Source organism: Manis pentadactyla, chromosome 1, assembly GCF_030020395.1.
Source record: "Manis pentadactyla isolate mManPen7 chromosome 1, mManPen7.hap1, whole genome shotgun sequence".
Taxonomy (NCBI): Eukaryota; Metazoa; Chordata; class Mammalia; order Pholidota; family Manidae; genus Manis; species Manis pentadactyla.
Window position 1 is genome coordinate 7268004 of NC_080019.1, and position 21925 is coordinate 7289928.

General features: G+C 34.9%; 1 protein-coding gene across 15 annotated transcripts in view; it reads right to left on the reverse strand.

Annotated features, from left to right (window-relative positions):
* HMBOX1 (homeobox containing 1) overlaps positions 1–21925 on the reverse strand; it is a 171569-nt gene that overhangs the window by 102221 nt on the left and 47423 nt on the right. The gene's annotated exons all lie outside the window — the stretch shown is intronic.

Here is a 21925-nt window from a genome sequence, read left to right on the forward strand (position 1 = left end):
GATAACTTTCTGGCAATAACATCAGTGCATTTATGTAGAATCCTATAAACAAAAACCATACCACAGCATGACCGCAGCTAAAATCTTAACTATGGGGTAAATTCTGGGGTGTAGTTCCAAGTATATTAAACTCATTTTACAGCTAGCCAAATCTTGACTTAATTTCTCAAAGTCTAATTTCCCACATCTATAAAACAGGGATAATAGATAAGTACTTCAAAGAGCTACAAGAAGTTAAAACATTTTTTAAATGGTGGTAATGAAGCATTTTGCAAACTATCAAGTAGCAGGGGTGATAAGTACCAGTTTAAAAAAAAGAGATGAATACCCATGTTGCATTTTGACTACTGAACACAGTGTCAGTTAATAAGGAGTGAGCCTAGTACTGCTTTCTTCTGATTAGCATTCTAGTGCTTTAGTCACCATTCAGACACCTTGACCCCTTTCAGTTCAGATATAGATCTTAACAAAAAGTGAAATCTACTAGTCACCGTTTAGGAGCTAAAGATTACATATTATTACTGTCTGAACTTATTAGCAGTTTCAACCACAATCTACAGAGGCAACTCTTTCCATTAATTCAAAATTAAGATTATAAATTAGATGAAAGTTAAAAATGTTGATGTCAAAAACTCTCACATTAAAAGACACATTCAGCACTGAATTATATTAAGCAAGACCAAAGTATGTAACAGTGACTAATGATACATGCAAAATGTACAGGGTAAAGTTAGAAACCTTTCACATTTGCATATCCTAAATTGTAGCTTTAATGAAGTTCCTGTTGTAGTTCATTTTCTTGCTGACTTAAGAAATACCTGTCCTAAAAAAGTAGATACAAAGTACAAAAAATACCTACTGAAACCGCTGCTGCTTGCATGCCCTAAGCAAAATAGCAATACCAAGCCACAAAACTGATTACTGGTCAATATAAATTTTTCACTTTCTCAAATTCAGTTAAAATATACCAAGTAGCTACTTGCCCTGACATAGGCACATGATCATAATATACATAAGATGGGTTCCCATCTGTGTAGGAACATACCAAACTGTGGGGGAGGATCAAATACAAATCACACACACATATAAAACCCTCTCTAATAAGATGTATAATGTGCTAAGACTACAAATGCAAGGTTTAAGAGAGTAACAATTTAGAAATTAATTTAGGTTACAGAGAATTGGGAGGACTTCTTCAAGTGAGATCTCAGCTGTTACCTGAAGATTAGAATAAGACTTGCACCAAACCAAGGTGTGAAGGGACGTGAGAATCAGTGGAGGAAAGAATCCAGGGAGAAGCAACAGTTAAAGGAGATCATGAGGTACGTTTATAGAGAGTAAGTAGACTGTGTTGCTGGTCTTTAACATGGATGTATGATGAGTAGACAGGCTAGAAAGGGAGAACTTCCACAATCCATGGAGGCCTGGCACGTGCCTCTCAGCGACCTGACCTTTATTCTGTAAGTGTAAGGACCCATGCTATGACTGAATCAGACAATCTTGGGAGTCAATCACCAAATAACCTCATTTCAGAGATGAGGAAACTGAGATTAAGTCACTGATACAGACTTGTGTAACTGCAAATTTATTACTGAATCTATCACTGATAATCTAAATTATCACTGAATTTATGTCATGTATATTTCAGATATAAATGGGCTTAAAAATCTTAAAAAATATGTACTTTACAGAGAGCAGACCAAGCAAGTAAGGTGCTATGAGCTCTCCATTATGAGATTCAAAGTCACAGAGCCCATCTGGTACAAGGGACAGATTTTTTAAAATTGTTTTAAAAACAAATTTAAGAATGAAATAAAAATGTATATTAAAATCACACCTATTAGAAAGGCTATTATCAAAAAAATACCCCAGAAAATAAGCATTGGCAAGAAGGTGAAGATAATGAAACCTTTATGTACTGCTGGTGAGAATGGAAAATTGTGAAGTGACTACATAAACATCATGGTGGGTCCCAAAGAAAATTAAACATAGAATTACCACAACATCCAGCAATTCCACTTCCGGGAATATACCCAAAAGAAGTGAATGCAGAAACTCGAAAGGATTTTGTATGCCATGTTCACAGCAGCATTGTTGACAACAGCCAAAAGGTGGAAATAACCCCAAATGTCCACTGACGGATGACTAAATAAACAAAATGTAGTTAAGTGCATATGTAGAATATCATTCAGCCTTAAAAAGGCAGGAAATTTTGACACAGTAATGTGGATGAACCTTGAAGACATTATACTAAGTTAAATAAGGAAAAGGTCAATATTGTATAATTCCACCTATATTAGATACCTAGAGTGGTCAAATTCAGAGAGACAGAAAGTAGAATGGTGCTTGAAAGGGGATTGTGAAGGGAGACAGATAGTTATTGTTTAATGGTACAGAGTTTCAGTTTGGGAAGATGACAAAGTTCTGGAGATGGCTGGGGTGATGGTTGTACAACAGTGTATATGTACTTTATGCCACTGGTATGCTTAGAAATGGTTAAAATGGTAAAATTTACATTATGTATTTTTTACCACAATAAAAAATGGAGAACATTATAACAACAAAAAAGTGTATCAGAAGGTATCAGGGATAAGATGATGGATACATCCAAGCACTGAGCTACAAAAAAAAGCAAGTAATCTATAAAGATAAAAAATCAGCTCCTCACTGGACTTCTCATCTGTTGTACTCTAAAAATAAAAAGAGAGAGTTGCCTAACATTCACAGACACAGAGAAAAGAATTCTGTCCCAATAAAGCTTATTTTGGCATATTTTATAAACTGCAAATATGCAAGAATTCCAAGAAGACATTTTCTCATGTACCTGACCTGAGAAAAATAATTGAGAAAAGGGTCTAAAGAAAACATAAACCATAATATAGATGTGGTAACAGGGAAGATGAAGAAGGGTATTATAAACAATGAAAATTTCAGCTATTACATAAAATACATTAAAGTAACAATAATGTCTTAGACATTGTATAATACATAACTTAGAAATAAGGACTCTTGAAACTAAAGGACTGTATCATTAAAAAAACTTTAATAGATTTCTCTACAAGATGTGCTTAACTATTCAAAGAGCGAGCCGTAGGCCTGTAGAATGGAGGTAGGCAGAAATAAAAGCACCCTCAAGATCTCACTGGCAAGACAAAGATACAGGAAAAAGGGGGAGAGGCAGAAAATGAAGGTACTCTAAAGGTCTCATCTTTTCAAGGTCAAGGAGACACCAGGAAAAAAAATGAGCATCTCCTTGGGGAAAATAGTATTTTGTTTTCAAGTAACTGCAGAGAAATTTTAAATGTCAAGGTATAATTTTAAGGTCAAAAGAACTTAGCAGGATAAAAGAAAGATTATACAACTACAAAATATACATTTTTTGACCATGATTATATATTGTCAACAGATGCTAAAAAGACATCTGGTAAAACTCAGCAGCCATTTTTAATAACTCCATGGAAAATAATAGAAAAAAATTAAATATTTCTGGAAAACAGAACACTAGCAAGTATCATAAACTGCGGAACACTAAAACATTTCAAATAAAATGATTACATATACACACACAATAAATAAATAAATATAGTACATATGTAAGTGTACTTATGTATATATCTATATCAAGAACTTGTTTCTATATGGAAACTTGATGAAATGTGGAAGAGATCCAATGACAGTGGTTACTTTGAGTAGAAGGTGGAAACTGGACACTTTAGTGATGGAGTGGGAAGGAGACTTCACTGGGAACTTTATTATTATTTTAACTATATGACTGTTATTACTCATTCAAAAAATCAAATGAATAAAATTAGGAATTAGAGGAGGAAGCTCACTAACCCCTTTATAATTCAACAGTGACTTGAAGATTATAGCAAGCTAATAAGACATGAAAATGAATTAACTGGTATAAATACTGGAATGAATGAGAAAAATATCTTTCCGCTAATGATCTAATGGAATACCTAGAAAATGAAAGCTATTCTAGTAAAAAAAAAAAAACCTGAAATTAGTAAATTATTAAGGAGAAGTATGACACAATACACTTAAAATCAATTTAAAATTTCCCTCATTTACCAGGAAACACATAGAAAAATGGTAAAAATATTTCATTCACAATAGTAACTTTTTAACAAAATTTATAAATAACTGTACTGAGAAATAAGCCCAAAAGATTTTAATTTAAAAAATAGGATCTTAAAATTATAAAGCAGGAAGTCCAAGAACCAACAAGAAAACTGAACAAAAGGAGAAAAACAAAAGTGGATTTCACCACTCAGGTATCAGAATATATTGAAAAGCCATTACTCAAATCAATTCCTATGCATTGGCATAGGAATAGACACACTAATGACTGGAACAGAATAAAAATTTTTAAATATATAGATATCAGCCCATATGAGAAAATGTACAAGTCAAAGGTTAAATTTTAGTTCAGCAGGGAAGGATAATTTTTTTTTTTAAACAATCATTACAAAACTGGTTATCATCTAGGGAAAAAAATTACAGTTTATCTTACATTATAGAAGACATGTCTTGTAAACATTCTTAACAAAGAGCAGAAATTTTAAGACATAATGTTTAAAATTTCCAATTATGAAAAAAACCACAAACTAAGCAATTAAATTAAAAAAAAAATTTGATGTGTAGAGAATGAGCAGATCCAATTGTCAAGTTTGTAAAAAATACTTACACTTACTAAAAGTCAGGGAAATAACAATTAGTTTCACAATGAGATACCACTTTAGCAAAAATTTATTAAGATTGATAATGTCTTCTCAAAAGGGTACTGTCATATTTCATTGTCTGAATGTGAAATATGACATCCTTTTGGAAAGAAATCTGGAAATGTATATTAAAATTTAAAGTACTTACACCTTTAACCTAGCAGTCCTACTCCTGGGAATCTATCATAGAAATAAAAGTAGTTATACGTAATATGCACAAAGATGTTTACTGTTACACTTTCCAATTTCTTGTCTCTATAAACAGAGTTGTTTCAAACAACAGAGGAATGGCTGAATAAATTACAATATACTCTGACCAATTAATGCAACACAATTGTTACAAAGAATAAATTAGTCTTATCAGTTGACCTGGTGGAATTTGCATATTGCAATACTGAGTAAAGAAAAGCAAAATGCAATCAAATGAGTATTGCATGATCAGGTTTAAAAAGAAAAACTACTTTATATATGTGTGATTTATGTCATTGTGTACATCTATATGCATACATATATATACATACATATCTAAGTACATGAGCACAGAGAAAAAACAGGTGGTTCACAGGTAATGGAGCTGGGACAAAGGGTGAATGGGTGTGTATGGAATATGGGTCAGGAAGGATAAATGCATCAATGCTGTAGATACACACACACATAATTATGGAATAAAACTGTAAAAGTTCTATCAGAAATGGACTAAATTATCAAATAATAAGTTTAGGGCTGTCAAAATTCTATACAAAGTCAGTTTGAACAATGAAGAAGCCTACTGTCAGCATTGTTGAACCCTGAAAAGAAATATAACCCAGAAAATCCGTTAAGAACAGGAACCAATAGGTGCTGTGTTACCCACAGATGGTAAGAAGGGCTTCTTAACCTTAGTTTTTCTAATATAAAAAGTAGTAACTGTATAAGGTATAAGGAAGGGTGAGTTTCAAAAGACGTAATAAAAGGTAAGTCTGCTTCCCACTCCAAAGTCCTTTTTCTCTTCCACCCAGACACTGATCACAGCTTCTTCATACATCTTTGTACATGTTTGTGTAAGTTTAGGATAAAATTCCCAGCAGAAAGTGTAGATTAATGATAAAAAAAAAAAGCAGTTCCTGTGTGGTGACCTCCAATGAGTTCTACACAATGATATAAAGGGCATATAAAAGTGTAGGCAAAGGGTCTGTTTGTGTTTATACAGAGGATCAAAGCCGAATTTGGCTACCCCGAAAATGAACTAAGACACGATATGAAAAAGAACTTCCAACATCAGCACTCTCGGGAAGACTCATGACAGAAGATGATTAGCAAAAAAAAAACCCCAACAAAGATCCACGCACTGCTACAGCTGTAGATGCACTCATCCCACCAGTTCCTGGACTTGCCATGGGAATGAGGAAGGAGATATCTAAGCTGGCCTGTGCATACAGTAAAACAACAAATTTGACTGGATCTATACTGTTGGAACTCAACCAAGAATTAGGAGAAGTGCAAATTGTAGCGCTCCAAAATCTTACAACCACAGACTACTTACTGTTAAAAGAACAAATGGGATGTGAACATTCCCCAGGAATGGGTTGTTTTAATTTATCTGAATTCTCTCAGACTGTTCAAGTTCAGTTGGACAATATCCACCATATCATAGGTAAGTTTTCACAAATGCCTAAGGTGCCTAACTGGTTTTCTTGGTTTCACTGGAGATGGCTGGTAATTACAGGTATGCTTTGGTTACATAACTGTACTCCTATTATGTTAATGTGTGTGCACAATTTAATTAGTAGTTTAAAACCTATCCATGCTGAAGTTACTCTACAAGAGGATATGTCAAAGAAATAATCAATCTTCCCAGGTTTTCTTCTGTCTGCTACTTCTATTGCTTTTCTTCTTCCTTCCTAATTACAACCCTTAAATAGAATTCGTGCCACATGTCGAATTTACCGAGTATCACAATTCTTCCAAGTGGTAAAGATACCTCAAGACAAATGCTGGGCATAGAAGCCACAGGGCATAAATATGCAAAGAAGTACAAAGCTAACCTTTTCAAACAATAAGGCTTCTCTCTTACTTACCAACTTAACATTTCCCTGTATGGCCCCGGAAGATGACTGGTTAGCCAGAGACGGGTAAGATTCCTCAAGGGAGGAACAACCTAAGACAGGCACAGTCGCAGGGGGCCAATCAGGTGAGAAAATGGGGATCAGCAGAGGTGAGGCTTAGAACCTCCCCCCTCATGTTCTGAGAGAAATCTTCTGCATACATGGGTGTTTTATTGCCCTTGTCTAGCTCGGATTAACACATAGTCTACAGGCACACACCTGATCATCTACATTTGCTCTCTTACAACACTAAACTCTGTTTTCTACCTTTATCTCCTATCTACCTACCACTTCAGCATTTTATTAAAAATAATAATAATAAAGAGAGAAATGTGGTATCCACATATAAATCAAGTATAAAAATCAAATGAATATTCATATTTGAACTGACTGTTTATAGTTCATAATGCATGAACAAAACCGAAAGCTTCTGTGATGACTGCCCTTGTACTGTTCACTATGTAACTTATTCACTATGTAAGAATTTGTACTCCATGTAAGAACTTGTTCGTTATGCATCAGAAGACTGGAGACTGACGAAAATTAGGCTTGGGGTGGATTAATTATTGTGCATTGAGTATTGACCCCCCATACAGAATTTTATTGTTGTTAACAACCATTTGATCAATAAATATGAGAGATGCCCTCACACACACACAAAATATATATATATATATATATATATATATAAAAACACACTTCCAATTGTAAAATAAATAAGTAACCGGGATGTAATGTATAGCATAAGGAATATAGTCAAAATATTGTAACAACTTGGTATGGTGATAGCTGGTACCTAGAATTATCATGTATATAAATGTTGAATCACTGTGTTGTACACCTGAAACTAATGTAATACTGTGTGTCAACTACCCTTCAATAAAAAATAATTATCGAGGAAAAAAAAAAAAATTCCCAGCAGAGGAACTGTTATGACAAACTATACATTTTAAATTATGACAGATTTTTGTCCCAAAGAGGCACCAATTTATACTCTCACCTTTGGGAAATGCTTAATTGTGAATCTAGTATGTCAGTGGTGATGTACAAGTGAATTTACATTGTGCAGTTTGGTATGTATCTTTTTCACTCAATGATTATAAACACAGAAAAGGCAAAATATTTAAATCAGAGAAGAAGGAAATAAGAAACAAGGAGTGATAGGTTTTAGGAAGAAAGCAAAGCATAAAAGAGAGTGAAGAGTCGGCTTAGGCAACAAGCAAACCATTACAGGGAGAGGTGACGGGGGACACTGCAAACACCAATTAGTGAGACCATTAAGCCCAGATTTGGATATCAAAAAGAATTCTCAAAAGTCTGAAACAGCCATTACAGAGCTCCTTTTACCGCCTGCAGCACCTCTCACAGAATCAGTGTTATCTAAAATATCTATTTAAAATAGAACAAAAAATGTGTTGAAAAAAAGGTACGCAAGCCTCATGATCCCACAAGTTGAACAGTATTAGCACTTTCAATTTGCAAGTAAGTGAAGCTTCTTCCTGAGTAGATACACTAAACATGCACGCACACACATAAATATACAAATACACATAATACATTGAGGTTTAAAAAAGTCTTAAAGCTCTGCTGGAACAAATAAAAAGTGAATGTCCTTTCCCCTTAGCTGTCAGTCTTTCTGTCCAAAGATGAATACTATTAAGTTTCCTTTGAATTCTTACAAAGATAAATATTAAGAAATGAATATACATAGACCTACCTATATCTAACATAATCTTTTTTTTTAATGGTGGTTTAAAAAAGTTTTATTATGAAAATTTGCAAACGTGTACAAGGGCAGAAAGAACAGAGTACTAAACACTTAAGCATTCACCACCTAGCTTGAATAATTAAAAACTCCCCCTTTTGAATCCCTGTTACAATGGATATTCTGAAGTAAATTCCAGATATCTTAACCATTTTAACATACAATTCTTAGCAAGCTCCAATAGCTGGTTTCCAAATCCAGAGTACATTAAACATAGACACTTAAGAGAATGGTTGGCTTTACACTTAAAAGTTTGAAAGCCTTTACCAGAGAAAAAATAGCTGCCTGAAAATGATAAAATAAAAACAAATGAAAAGAACTATTTAATTATAGACACATACTCATAATAACACTGGCTATCAAAAAAAGTCACATTTTAGATCTTTGTTTTAAAAAGGCAGGAAAGTATGTGACACATTTGTTTTTGGACGTTAAAATGGTTAAAAGAACAGTTTATATCTTAGGAAGTTAATCAGAAAGTGTTTTACTTATGTCAAACATTTTTTCCCTTGAATAATGCCAGATAAATGAGGCCTTACCACTTTAAGATGTGACTCAAGGGGCACAGGGAGTTTATAGTGAAGAATGCTTAGGGACATAAGAGGAAAACAGAAACACAGATAACAGGAATTTAAAAATCATCTAGATCATAATACTAATTTCTCCAATAATGCCTCTGTAGCTTAAAACTGCAAATAACAACTACTACCACTACTTTATGAACACTTCCCTGGGCCAGACACTCACTGGGAAACTGCTTTACACGTACAAACTAATTCCATCTCACAATGCGCTGATGCAGGGGTTTAAGACAAACACTACTTGCTCCAGGTCAATCAGCTAATGGACTTCTTTTTCTTAATAGAACTGCAGTTGAAGTGCTTCAAAATATAAGATTAGGGATACCATTTTTTATCATTTCTCTGGAGCAAACATTTAATTATGGTAGGGACTGTGCAACCAGTTGAGCAACAGATACACCATGAAAATATCTAATGTTTATATTGTTTTACTCATTATGATTCATGATTAAAGGAAAGTATGTTATATACCATGGAGATTGTTATTCTAAAAGAATGATTACATATACTACTTGTCAAATTTTTAAAGACCTATAGACACTCAAGTAGTTTTCGTACACTTCCAGTGGCAGGGAAGTTTAAGGGAGAATTTTGCTGATAAAGACCTTTCTCTTAACAGATTCTGAAACTGTTCCTTGTAACTTAAACCCATTCATCCAGCTGAATCAATAAAAACTAAATATCTTCTTTTCTCTTCCACAAGGCAGCCTTTTAAATATATGTATAGTTTTTACAGAGTTTCCATGTCCCAGTCCAGATTCCAGTTTGAAATGGTTTTCTGTTTGTATCTATCATTATTGTTTTCTCATTTGTCATTATTCTGATTGCTTATCATTATTCTGTTTTCTCTTAAAAAGCAGCTCCCATATTCAACACAAGGCTCCTGCAGACAGCCTAACCAGAGCAGGACATAAAGAACTATCAGTTCTCCTGTCCTGGACCTAAAATTATATTACATTCTGCCACGACCAAATAATTTCTTGTGTGTACTAAATTTGCAGACAAATGTCTTTCGCACATTCATTCAAGAAGCAGTGATTAAACATCTATTGATATAACTGAATCAAGCTTCCCTTACCTAAACTCAGACTTTTTTCTTTCTTTTTTTTGAAGCAAAATAGTTTCATGTTTGCTTTCTTTTCCTTCCAAGGAAATGTTACAATTGGACATATTACATATTTATTTTATTTTTCTATGAACTGTGTCACCATTGTCTATTATCTATGTACCTGCCTTAAAAGTAGTATCTGGGACATAACAATCACAATATTTGTTGAACTAATTAATTCACAAATAGAAGAGGGTGGAACATTCATATTCTTTATGGCTTTCTGGGAAGGAGTTTCTAGGCTATCATATTTCTAGGCTATTATTCTTCACTACAAGGTGATCTTGAAGCTTTATCAATAAACAATCAGAAGAGTTGCATGACTGTCCCATGCCTTCTAGAATTTCCTATGATAGTCTAATACAGGAATTGTATTAGGTTTTTATATTACTATAATTGATTGTAAGTTTCGGTTAAGATATGCAGTGGTCATAATGTTCTTCATGTAATTGTAGATTAATGATACCAAAAAAAACCAACAAAACAGAACAACAACAACAAAAAGGTAGATAGACAAAAAGAATATTCTGCACATGTAATTTGTAGAATCTTTATTATCACTTATAATAATAAATAATTATTTCATTACAATAAAAAAAAAGATATGCAGTGGTTTTTAATGTTAACCTCAAAATGTTCCCTACCTTTTCCCACTCTAAAATAATAAAACTTTGAAATAAAAATACACATTTCCCTATTATTAACAATAGGTCATTGGTAAACTTCATTGAATCTATGAAATGTTAGGGAGTACTAATCCTTAGGTTAGAGGCTGAGCCACCACCTGCCTTTTTATGTAGCCTCAAATGTAACTGACTCCAGCCACAAGCACATTTACACAACAGGCAGTTTCGATGCCACTGCCCTGTAGCATCATTATTTCTGAAAGAGCTGTAGTTGTACACACTGTAATTTAATTTCAGATTTTTTGATTCACTGAAGTTCAAACAGTAGCCACGGAGCAGCTACTGTGTATTCTATACTATTAGCACTCCCTACCAGGGAAGGCCCAGGGTGGTCCACATCCACGGGGTTGTCACTGTTCAGTTACACACGACTCTACTCCATTCTTGAATTACAGTGCAAATATAGCAGGCGGTACTTCTCTCCCTGTCAGTTTCGTACAGTTGTTCCTAAATGTGCTATGCATAAGAATCACACAGGTGTCTTTTAAAAGCACAGAACTCCTAGCTAACTGTTCTACTGAATCCAAGTAACTGGAGGCAGGGGTCCAAGAATATTTTTAAATAGTTCCCAAGATAATTCTACTTGGAAACTCTGGCTTATAGGACAGGAAGGAACCCTAATAATGCAATGCCATATCTTTTGTGTAAAATACAGTATCCAGGCATAAAGACAGTTTTGAGCATAGCATCACCCTAAATATCTCCTATTAGTTCCCTCCCATGCCAACATTCCAAGCTGAATACTTAAAATAAATTTAATTCATTGTTTATAATTGAAGATAAATTTGATAACAGTTAAGATATGCCTTCTTCAAGGGAATTCATACAATAGACATTGGTCAAAGCAACTCATAAATATTCCCTAACTAGTATCTCTAACCTCTCTACTCCTCGTCTTACACAGAAAGTACTTGCCCCAGCTGGGCAGTTTCCACGCCCTTCAAACAATGAATCCTTCCTCCCGCCGTCCTTGCAACCAGTCATTCTTCAATGACTCTTTATTTATAAGGCCATTTACAAAACTCTTGGCTGGTAAAGTACCAAAAATATATTTCGTTCCACTGTATTATGATACTATGTATACAAATCTGTCTCTACCCTGGAATGTGGGCTTCTTAAGAGCAGGGATTATTTTTTTATCAATTGTTGTAGTTCCTGCTCCTATTAATGTGCCAGTAACAGTGTAAGCAGAAAAAATTAACCTTTGCTTAGTGAGGAAATTAAAGAAACTGACTATTTTCAAGTCTCAAATAAAATGATCTTAAGGATTCTGATCCTAAAAATTAATACCAAAAGATTCTGTTACTAAATTTAAAACAATGCAATTGGAACATCTTCTAAGACAACTGTTAAGCACTTATTCAATACATACTGGAAGTGAAATGCTGTGCAAGTGCTAAGGATAAAGAAAAATGAGCTTTGCTCTTGGTAGTCAGATAAGTAGTATAAGTGTTTCCAGCATCAAAGAGCGATCCTGTCATTGGTTAACAATCTACATTCACAGGGCCCTTTGAGTCAAACCCTGTTAGGTCAGTTGACAGCCCTGAGGTGGCTAAAAATACTAGACTGAGAATTCAGGAGTTGATGACAGGTCTCCAAAATTCACTACAACAGGAAAAAATTATAATTTGAATAGCAGATTTGCCTATCACCATTATATGTAATTTTAAAAGTCTGTGTGACTTATCATTCAAAAATGAAATTATCCTCTGGATGAAAGTAAACACACAAAAAAAATTCCTATTGGTACATATCTAGAATACTTTGATGTTAAAATATAACAATTTACTCACAGAACTAATCCACATGCCCTGATCTATTGCATAAACATCCACGTGGCTTTGAAGCCTCTACTCTGCTTCACAAGCAGAGTATATAATACACTGACAATTTCCAGAGCAAAAACTTACGGTTCTACATTTCTGGAAGATCCAATATTTTCCTCCTCACTTTGCATTTCCCTTATCCCTTAAGTTTTCTAATGTTTAAAAGATGAAGTAATTAGGGAATCAGAATCAGAGGTTTCATTTAGCTGGACCAAGGTGAATCACAAAATCTCGTATGAAGCTAGAACTGATGTTAACAATGCTTTCTAATTCCTTTAGTTTAAAGATGAATAAAAAGCTTACAGTAAGAACCAGAAACCCTGACTCTCAGGTTAGTGCTTACGCTAATCTACCAATAAATATAAGCAAAACTCTGCCAGTCATTCAGAAACTGGGGGATCTGTTTAAATGCATGTCATTGAAGGTTTTATTAAGAATTCAGAATTGTTATAAATGTGCACACAGAAGCTGTCCATAGTTGCCCCAAGCCAAGTACTTCTAACAGGAGGAGAAATAAAATTTACCACATTTTAAGAAATACCATCTCAATAAAAACTATATAATGAGATAATGGTTTGGGATCCACTTTCCCCACAGGCACTTCTTTTATGCCTCAATCACGCAGGACTTTGTATTCATCCATTTATGTTTTCAACAAGTATTTACTAAGCACCTATTATATGCTACGCACTGGGAAATACAGCAATGACCAAAACAAAATCCCTGCTCACACAAAGCTCACATTCATACAGTATTCAGATCATGACTGAGTCAACAGAGAAAAAATATAAAGCTAGTGGGAAAGTTATTTAGGGATTGTGGATAATGGGGTTACAATTTTAGACAAGGTGCTCAGAGAAAGCGTCAGTAAGAAAGTTAAATCAGAATAAAGTCTTGAATGAAATCAGAAAGCAAGCCACACAGATAGAAGACAGCATTCAAGATCAAGACCTTCAGGCAGAAATTGTCCATCATGTTCAAAGAATGGCATAGAGGACAATGTGGCTAGAGCTGCATGAAGAAGGGTAAAATACTAGAATATAAATTTAAAAAGTGGGGGCGACTTGGAAGGTCAGATCAAAGAGGAACCTATAGCTGAAAATTTCTGATAAAAAATACTAAATATTATCTTAGCTAGATAGGGATTAAATTAAGAACCTTACTAGGGATGACCAATTTAATAGGAAACCACGTAAATTGCCAATGGCAGAATTTCTGATAATATCAACAGGTTAGTAGAGATGTTATTTTTGGACATTCCTCACATCCATTAAATTGTATTTCAGAGAGCATCATCAATTACTCTTATGACTAGCTACTGAAGCATCCTCTTGTCAATTTACTAGGAGGTGAGTGCTAAAAGGAGCCTAAGAAGGCACAGGATGAGGGAATTCATATGTGCTCTATTGCAAGAGAAGTGGAAAGTGTTTTACCCCACTATCTCAAGAGGATATGCTAATATATAATTCAAAATCAGGAGGTGGCCAATCAGATAATGTTTTACAACCAGAAGAGGAAGGCAAACAAATTCCAGGGTGCCAAGTTAGGCTTTATCCCAAACTCATAACACTGTAAGCATCCCAGGGACAACGGTTTCTTTTATTTTCTGCATTTCCCATAGTCATCTATTGTTATTTTAGGGCCTCATATTTTTGTATTACCTGACTGACCAGACATAAAAAGTATCTCAAGCCATGAGAACAGGCTCTCCACCTGAGCTGGAAAGAACACAGCTTTCTCACACTGCTGTCTTTAAAAACCAGGGGGTGCAGATAACCGTCACATTTGCTCTGTTTCTTTTGTTCCTCTATGTTCCCCATAATCTGGCCATTCCCAGCAAGATCATGTTTTCTACTGCAGAAGCAGAAGGGCTTATCTCAATTTTATCTAAAGTCTTCACATATTTCAGATCCCTTATTCTGAATTATTTTCCTCTGATATCAACAGACAAGTTCATGAGTTCTCAAACTATAATGACAATTATAAATATAATGCACCATATAAATATATAGTATAAATATTTTAAATTATTTATTGTATACTACCAAATACAACTAGCTCTCATAAGCCACCCTCTATACTATATAGATTCATATCTAATTATAGTCATTTTTAAATTCTTTTACAACTATATCCAATGAGCATAAAAACTTGCTAAATCTGTATTCCATGCTAATTACTACTTCTTTTATATGTGTTAGTATGTAAATACAAGTAAAGACTTAAAAATACCTATCAAGCTCATTCTCATTAAAGATAATCCCTATGAAAGGCAGAAAACAATTCAGTCTTAAAAATGGTTCAGTCTTAAACCCAAATACTAAGTGTTAGACAACTTCAACATACAACTGAAAGTCTTTTTAAAATGAAATCTGTAACTGGAAAAATTCACTCTTTATATAGTGGACTAAAATAAAACACAAGTATATGCTAAACCAAGTGGTGCCAATTAACTTCCTTTGCAGGATTTTTATCTGCAACCTTCTCTATCTTCTTGGAAACCCTCTCTTTCTGCTATATTAATGCCATGGTTTCCAAATGCTCTCCCTACCTCCATTCTTATTCTTGTTATTCACACTGTTACCAAAGTAATCTTTCTAAAATGGAAAACTGGGAGTAGGATGGAATAACACAAAAAATAATGGACTTGGATTAAAATCTTAAGTTTAAACCATCAATCTTTCAAAAAGGTTATTGTATCCTAGGGGAAAACTGACTTGAGTATATCAGAAAAACAAATGTAATAGCTGGTATTGACAATACTTGCTTTCTAGAAGGGGACTTAATTTTGAAAACTAAACTATGATAAGAAAGTACTTTTGTGAGTATGCACAAATCCAGAGCTAGGCAAGCTCTCAGCCAAGAACTGCTTGGACAAGCCTTGCTTCCCCCCAGTAAGTGCAAGGACTGATTGTCCCAGGGTTTTTTTCCCTAAATTCAAATTTTTTATAGTGCTTCTAACATTTTAATTATTTTATTTATAATAAATGACTGACTTACTGTAAAAAAGCATCAAAAGGAGCAGTTTCTAACCATCTTAAAGGAATTAACTTTTCATCTCCCAAAAGCTACTGTATAAACTCATTTGATGGACTGGGGTGGGACACGTTAGTTGATACAACTTTTCAGTGGGAAATTCTGCAAAACGGAATAAAAACACATACAGTAACAGAGATCTACCAGCTGAGAAATTCCCATTTCAATCCAATGGGAATCATAATCCAATGTTTGGAGACTTGGGCTCAAGCTATTATTTCTTTTCTGTTCTATTCTTAAACAGAACAACTCACATTCAATGAATGCCATGAATGACTTGAGAGAAAAACCTTTCTTGCTAAGCTCTATTTTAATACTAACATCTATGTTAATGTTCTCCCTGCCCCTTTAAATAATGACCAAGATGCAGAAAGAATCCTGGTAGAGATCATAGAGAGAACATAATGAGTATCAGAATTTTCTGCTCTTGGCTGCTAAAATTCTAATGTTCTACCCCTCTAAAATAGAAAACTTTTACTGGAGTCATAGAATATGATACTAAATGAATATAAAAAATGAGATATTAGAATCTCATGATTCTGTACGTTGTGACTAGGAAACATCAAGTGTGAAAGAAAACTCCAAAAAAAGATTTAAGATGGAATGATGATATGCAGAACTGAATATTTAAGAATCAAGGGGACATCTAGAAGCAATACTAGCTGACAGTACGTGGGAGTCAGAGCTAGAAAAACCATCCCAAGAGCTACCTCTGTATGATAATAGCAGAGGGCATAAACTGGAGGCTTCAGGTGCTGAATCAATCCCATGGATGTATTTTGTTTGGTCTACATGGTATTTAAAAGTTAGAAAACTGAACATAAATATGGGAACTTTTGTTTTAAATTGCAGCTTCTGTCCCCACTGAGTCACCGCTGAGTTAGTAATTCCACGTGTGCCAACAATTGGCTGGAGCTGAGCTGCACTGCCCCCCTTCGTGTGAGGCAGGCACTCTCCCATTTACCACAGTCTCTACCATCTCCAGACACTAAGTATCAGCTGCCATTTATCACTGAGCTTATACTGAGGTTGTTCCATGATAGGGAAATAATTATTATGTCTTTATGAAAAGCATGAGAACAAAACTAAATCTGCTTTTTTTCCTTATACCTGGTCCACTTTTTTATGGTACCTGGGCACTGCCTGAGCAATCAACAAATAACATGAGGTGGTGATAAAGCTAGTTTACTAAAAGGAGGAGTCTCAAATATAAGCTACAAATCAAAGACAAAACAAAACAGACTCCTCCGAATTTAGTAATAGAAAATGTAAAGTTTTCACAAATGCCTAAGGTGCCTAACTGGTTTTCTTGGTTTCACTGGAAATGGCTGGTAATTACAGGTATGCTTCGGTTATGTAACTATACTCCTATTATGTTAATGTGTGTGCGCAATTTAAGTAGTAGCTTAAAACCTATACATGCTGAAGTTACTCTACAAGAAGATATATCAAAGAAATAATCAATCTTCCCAGGTTTTCTGCCGCCTGCTACTTCTATAGCTTTTCTTCTTCCTTCCTAATTACAACCCTTAAATAGAATTCGTGCCTCATATCAAATTTACCGAGTATCATAATTCTTCCAAGTGGTAAAGATACCTCAAGACAAATGCTGGGCATAGAAGCCACAGGGCATAAATATGCAAAGAAATAAAAAGCTAACCTTTTCAAACAATAAGGCTTCCCTCTCACTTACCAACTTTATATTTCCCTGTATGGCCCCGGAAGATGACTGGTTAGCCAGAGACGGGTAAGATTCCTCAAGGGAGGAACAACCTAAGACAGGCACAGTCACAGGGGGGTCATCAGGTGAGAAATTGGGGATCAACAGAGGTGAGGCTTAGAACCTCACCCCCCCTTTCTGAGAGAAATCTTCTGCATACGTGGATGTTTTATTGCCCTTGTCTAGCTTGGATTAACACATAGTCTACAGGCACACACCTGATCATCTACATTTGCTCTCTTGCTCTCTTACAACACTAAACTATGTTTTCTACCTTTATCTTGTATCTACCTACCACTTCAGCATTTTATTAAAAATATTAATAATAAAGAGAGAAATGTGGTGTCCACATATAAATCAAGTATAAAAATCAAATGAGTATTCATATTTGAACTGTTTATAGTTCATAATGCATGAGCAAAACTGAAGGTTTCTGTGATGGCTGCCCTTGTACTGTTCACCATGTAAGAACTTATTCACTATGTAAGAATTTGTTCTCCATGTAAGAACTTGTTTGTTATGCCTCAGAAGATTAGGCTTGGGGTGGATTAATGATTGTGCATTGAGCATTGACTCCCCTATACAGAATTTTATTGTTGTTAACAACCATTTGATCAATAAATATGAGAGATGCCCTCACAAAAAAAAAAAAAAAAAAAAGTATACACTTCCAATGGTAAAATAATAAGTAACCGGGATGTAATGAATACAGTCAAGATATTGTAACAGCTTGGTATGGTGATAGCTGGTACCTAGAATTGTCATGTATATAAATGTTGAATCACTATGTTGTACACCTGAAACTAATGTAATGTAATACTGTGTCAACTACCCTTCAATAAAAAATAATTATGTACAAAATAAAAAAAATAAATAAATAAAAATAAAATAAAATGTAAAAAAAAAAAAAAGAAAATGTAGCAGGTTCCAAATTACATAACCTTTAACCTAGCAATTCCAGTTCTGGAGATTTACCCTACAGATATACATGAGCAAAATAACTTATGTTCAGTGTTATTCTTTGCAACATTATTTGTAACAGAAAAAATGAGAAACAACCTAAATGTCCGCAGTTAGGGGACTAGATAAGTCAATTATACCACACAATACAGGCATTTAAAAAAAAAAGGAAATTTCTGATACTGATGTACTAATGAATAAGAAAAGTCTCCGAGTTTAAAGAACAAGGAAGAACACAGCATATATGTCATTTATTGGTGGTGGGGCTGATGGAGAAGGACAAGGAATAAGAGAGTGGAGAAAAATATACATAAAACTGTATGTAGATCTGTTTATACATCATAAAGCTCTTCTGGAAGGATACAGAAGAAACTGGTAATACTGATAGAGAACTTGGTACCTGAAAGATTGAAGTATAAGGAGACTTTTCACTGGACACATTTTTGGATCTTTTGGATTTTGTAGGAGGTAAATACGTACCTATTCAAAAGTCAGTTTTAAAAAATGTAACAGGTTGACTGAACTGACTATTATGATTAAGAAGTCAGCAACTATCAAAACTAATGAGCCAGTGACACCCCTCCACATACATATATGATATTTTGTCTTTCAGTTCATGGATGAAAGAAATTTCAGCAGCAACCTAAAGGGGGTTGAGGGGTGAGCAAAAGGAGAGTGAGAGGAAATAAGGACAATGGAAGAAGTGGCATGGTGTCTTTTTCCACCTGGCTTGCTGAACTGGTTTTGGGCCCAGGAGTAAAAGGATATATCCAAAAGATAAGAAACCTTTTTAAGAGAGACTGTAAAATAAAACTGTGAGCACACACTCTGGGGCTTTGCAACTTGAAGACAAAGTGTGCTACAGAGACGGGGCAGCGGACAGCTCTCTAATTCAGCCCTGCACCTCCTGGTATGTGAAGATTGGCAGCTCTGAAAGCACTAAAGACAGAATTCCCAGCATGGCTCCCATTCCTCAGAGGACCCAGCAGCAGAGGCAGTGATAGGGCATGACACTGGGGGACCGGAGGGGGACGGACATCCAAGGAGGCTGTAAGGAAAGACTATTCGCTTCTTTTCCTGAATGCATGTTACACTCCATGCAAGGGCTCCCAGAAACACTAGAGGTTACTCTGAAGATGGCTGGGGGCTAGCGAGAGCAGGAGGAAAACACAAGTTACACACCCATCTCTGCATAGGTGAGGAATCCTAGAAACAGTTACACTACAAAAATATAAAAGTATGTAGAGGAATAAAAGGACAGAAAACAATATTCAGGCAAGAGAGCCAAAAGGGAAGTATTACTGGACTTCGTTCTGTTTTGTTTTAACCTAGGGTATTGCTCACTGAACAGGAAGTAGAAGAGAAAAAACATGAGGATGGCTGGGAAGAGGTTACTCAAGGCTCTGCTGGGAACCAGCACACTCAGTTATGCAGTACCTACTTTCCTAAGTGAAATCTTTCAACCGCTCTAAAATGTTTCTTTTCTAAGCCATTGAAAGCAATGAGATCATGTTCTTGATTAAGTGCCAGGTTTTTTTTCCCCTGCAACCCAGATTGTTGGTTAAAAAGAAAAAAAATTAGAGGAATGAAAAAGGGTGAAGGTAGGAAGACTCGGGAACAAAAAACAGATGGGAGAAACATAAATATGTTATAGTGGTATGTAATATGTAACAGGCTGCTGGTAGAATGACCAAATACAGAGAGTTTGTTTTAAACGTTGAGGATATCTTATCCTGTTCCAAAACATTAACAAAGTATCAATTCAACTTATGTAACTGATGTTTTCCTATTTCACTTTATTCAGTTAAAGTAAATATAACATATACAATCCTTTTATGCCTCATAGCACATGGTATTAAGTAATCATAAACACAAAGACAAACTATTTGTAAAAGATAGGACTTAATATATATTAGGGCTTGCTGAACCATAAAAAGAAAGGAATCTGAAGGCTACTAAGTTTAGTTGATATGTTTTTTACAAGTGGAAACAAATGATATTCATTACCTAAACATTGAGTAGTGAGAGATATAATTTCTAAAATAATCAAGAAGTCAAATGTGCAAGAACTAGAGATTAAATTCCATCTCAAAATGCAACTCCTATGGTTTATAGAATAAGCATGGTCCATGTGTTATATTTGTATGTGACAGTGTCTTCCACTTATTTCAAAAGCCATTTAATGCAACTTTATATTTGAATAGCACTTTACACTTTTCAAAGTATCTTCACATTTCTCATTTGATGTTCACAACACCTTCTGAGGTAGATAGGGCAGGTCTCTTTCCGTTTTAGGTAACAAAACAGGCATAGAAAGCTTAAAAGAGAACATGCAAGTGAGTTGTAAGCCAGGGATGGTATGTAAGAGTCCAGAACTCCTGGTCCAATGTTTGTCAGAATGATGTTTACATAATATTATTCATCTACCATAACTCAATATTAAGTGACACTGTGTTCCAGTAACTACAGGCAATACACACACACACACACACACACACATACACACACACACAGGCAAAAGGAATATACTAGAGAATAATAACATACATAGTTTCTGTCCTCATGGAGCTTCCAGTATGGTAAGAGTCTTTATTTAAATTATTATACAAAAAAATGGCAAAGCTTCGCTTGTGGTACCCAGAGAACATACAATGTGGAAGAGTTAACTTCAGAAAAGATTCTCTAGGAATCAATGATAGACTAGGCAAGGATTCTCTTCAGAATTAATGATAAAGCTCAGATCTGAAAGATAGACATCATACAAAGAAAGGAAACACTAATTCTAGGCAAAGGCAACATCATGTGCAAAAGACCTACTGTGGGAGGGACTACATAAAAGGCAGGAGACTGTAGGAAGAGCAGTGTGGTTGAAGCAGAAGGCCTGTCCCCTATTCCAAGACTGAGATCAGGATTCGCCATGTCATCTTGGCACATTAAGGTTGAGTGACTGCTACCCTAGTCTAATGATTGCTTTCTATCTAGACATTTTACTCAGGAATAGGGGGTGGACTGAAAATGCAAAAACAAGGCAATTGCGATGTTCATTAAAAAACTGCCAAGTTATTTGAATTCTAGGGGGTGATATCCCTTTTAATTTAGGGGATAAAGAGAGAATTTATGAAGGTGGTAACATTTGCCCTAGGCTTTTCAAGGTGAGTTGAATTTCCATAGAGGATTAAGGCTACTACAGATGGAGAAATGAAGAATCTGAAGATACCCCTTGCCACTTCACAGGAGTGTGACTATTTTATTTTAACATAGCCTTTCCTAAGTGATATTTTGAAAGTAGAATACCCAAAATATCTTAAGTTGCAGAGGTCTTACACCTTACAAAGCTTTGTTTAATTTTATACTTAACAACAAATTTTATTAGGTCCAAGGGCATATGGTAATTCTCTCGATTATGCACATAAAGAAAGCCAGCTGAGTGAGGTT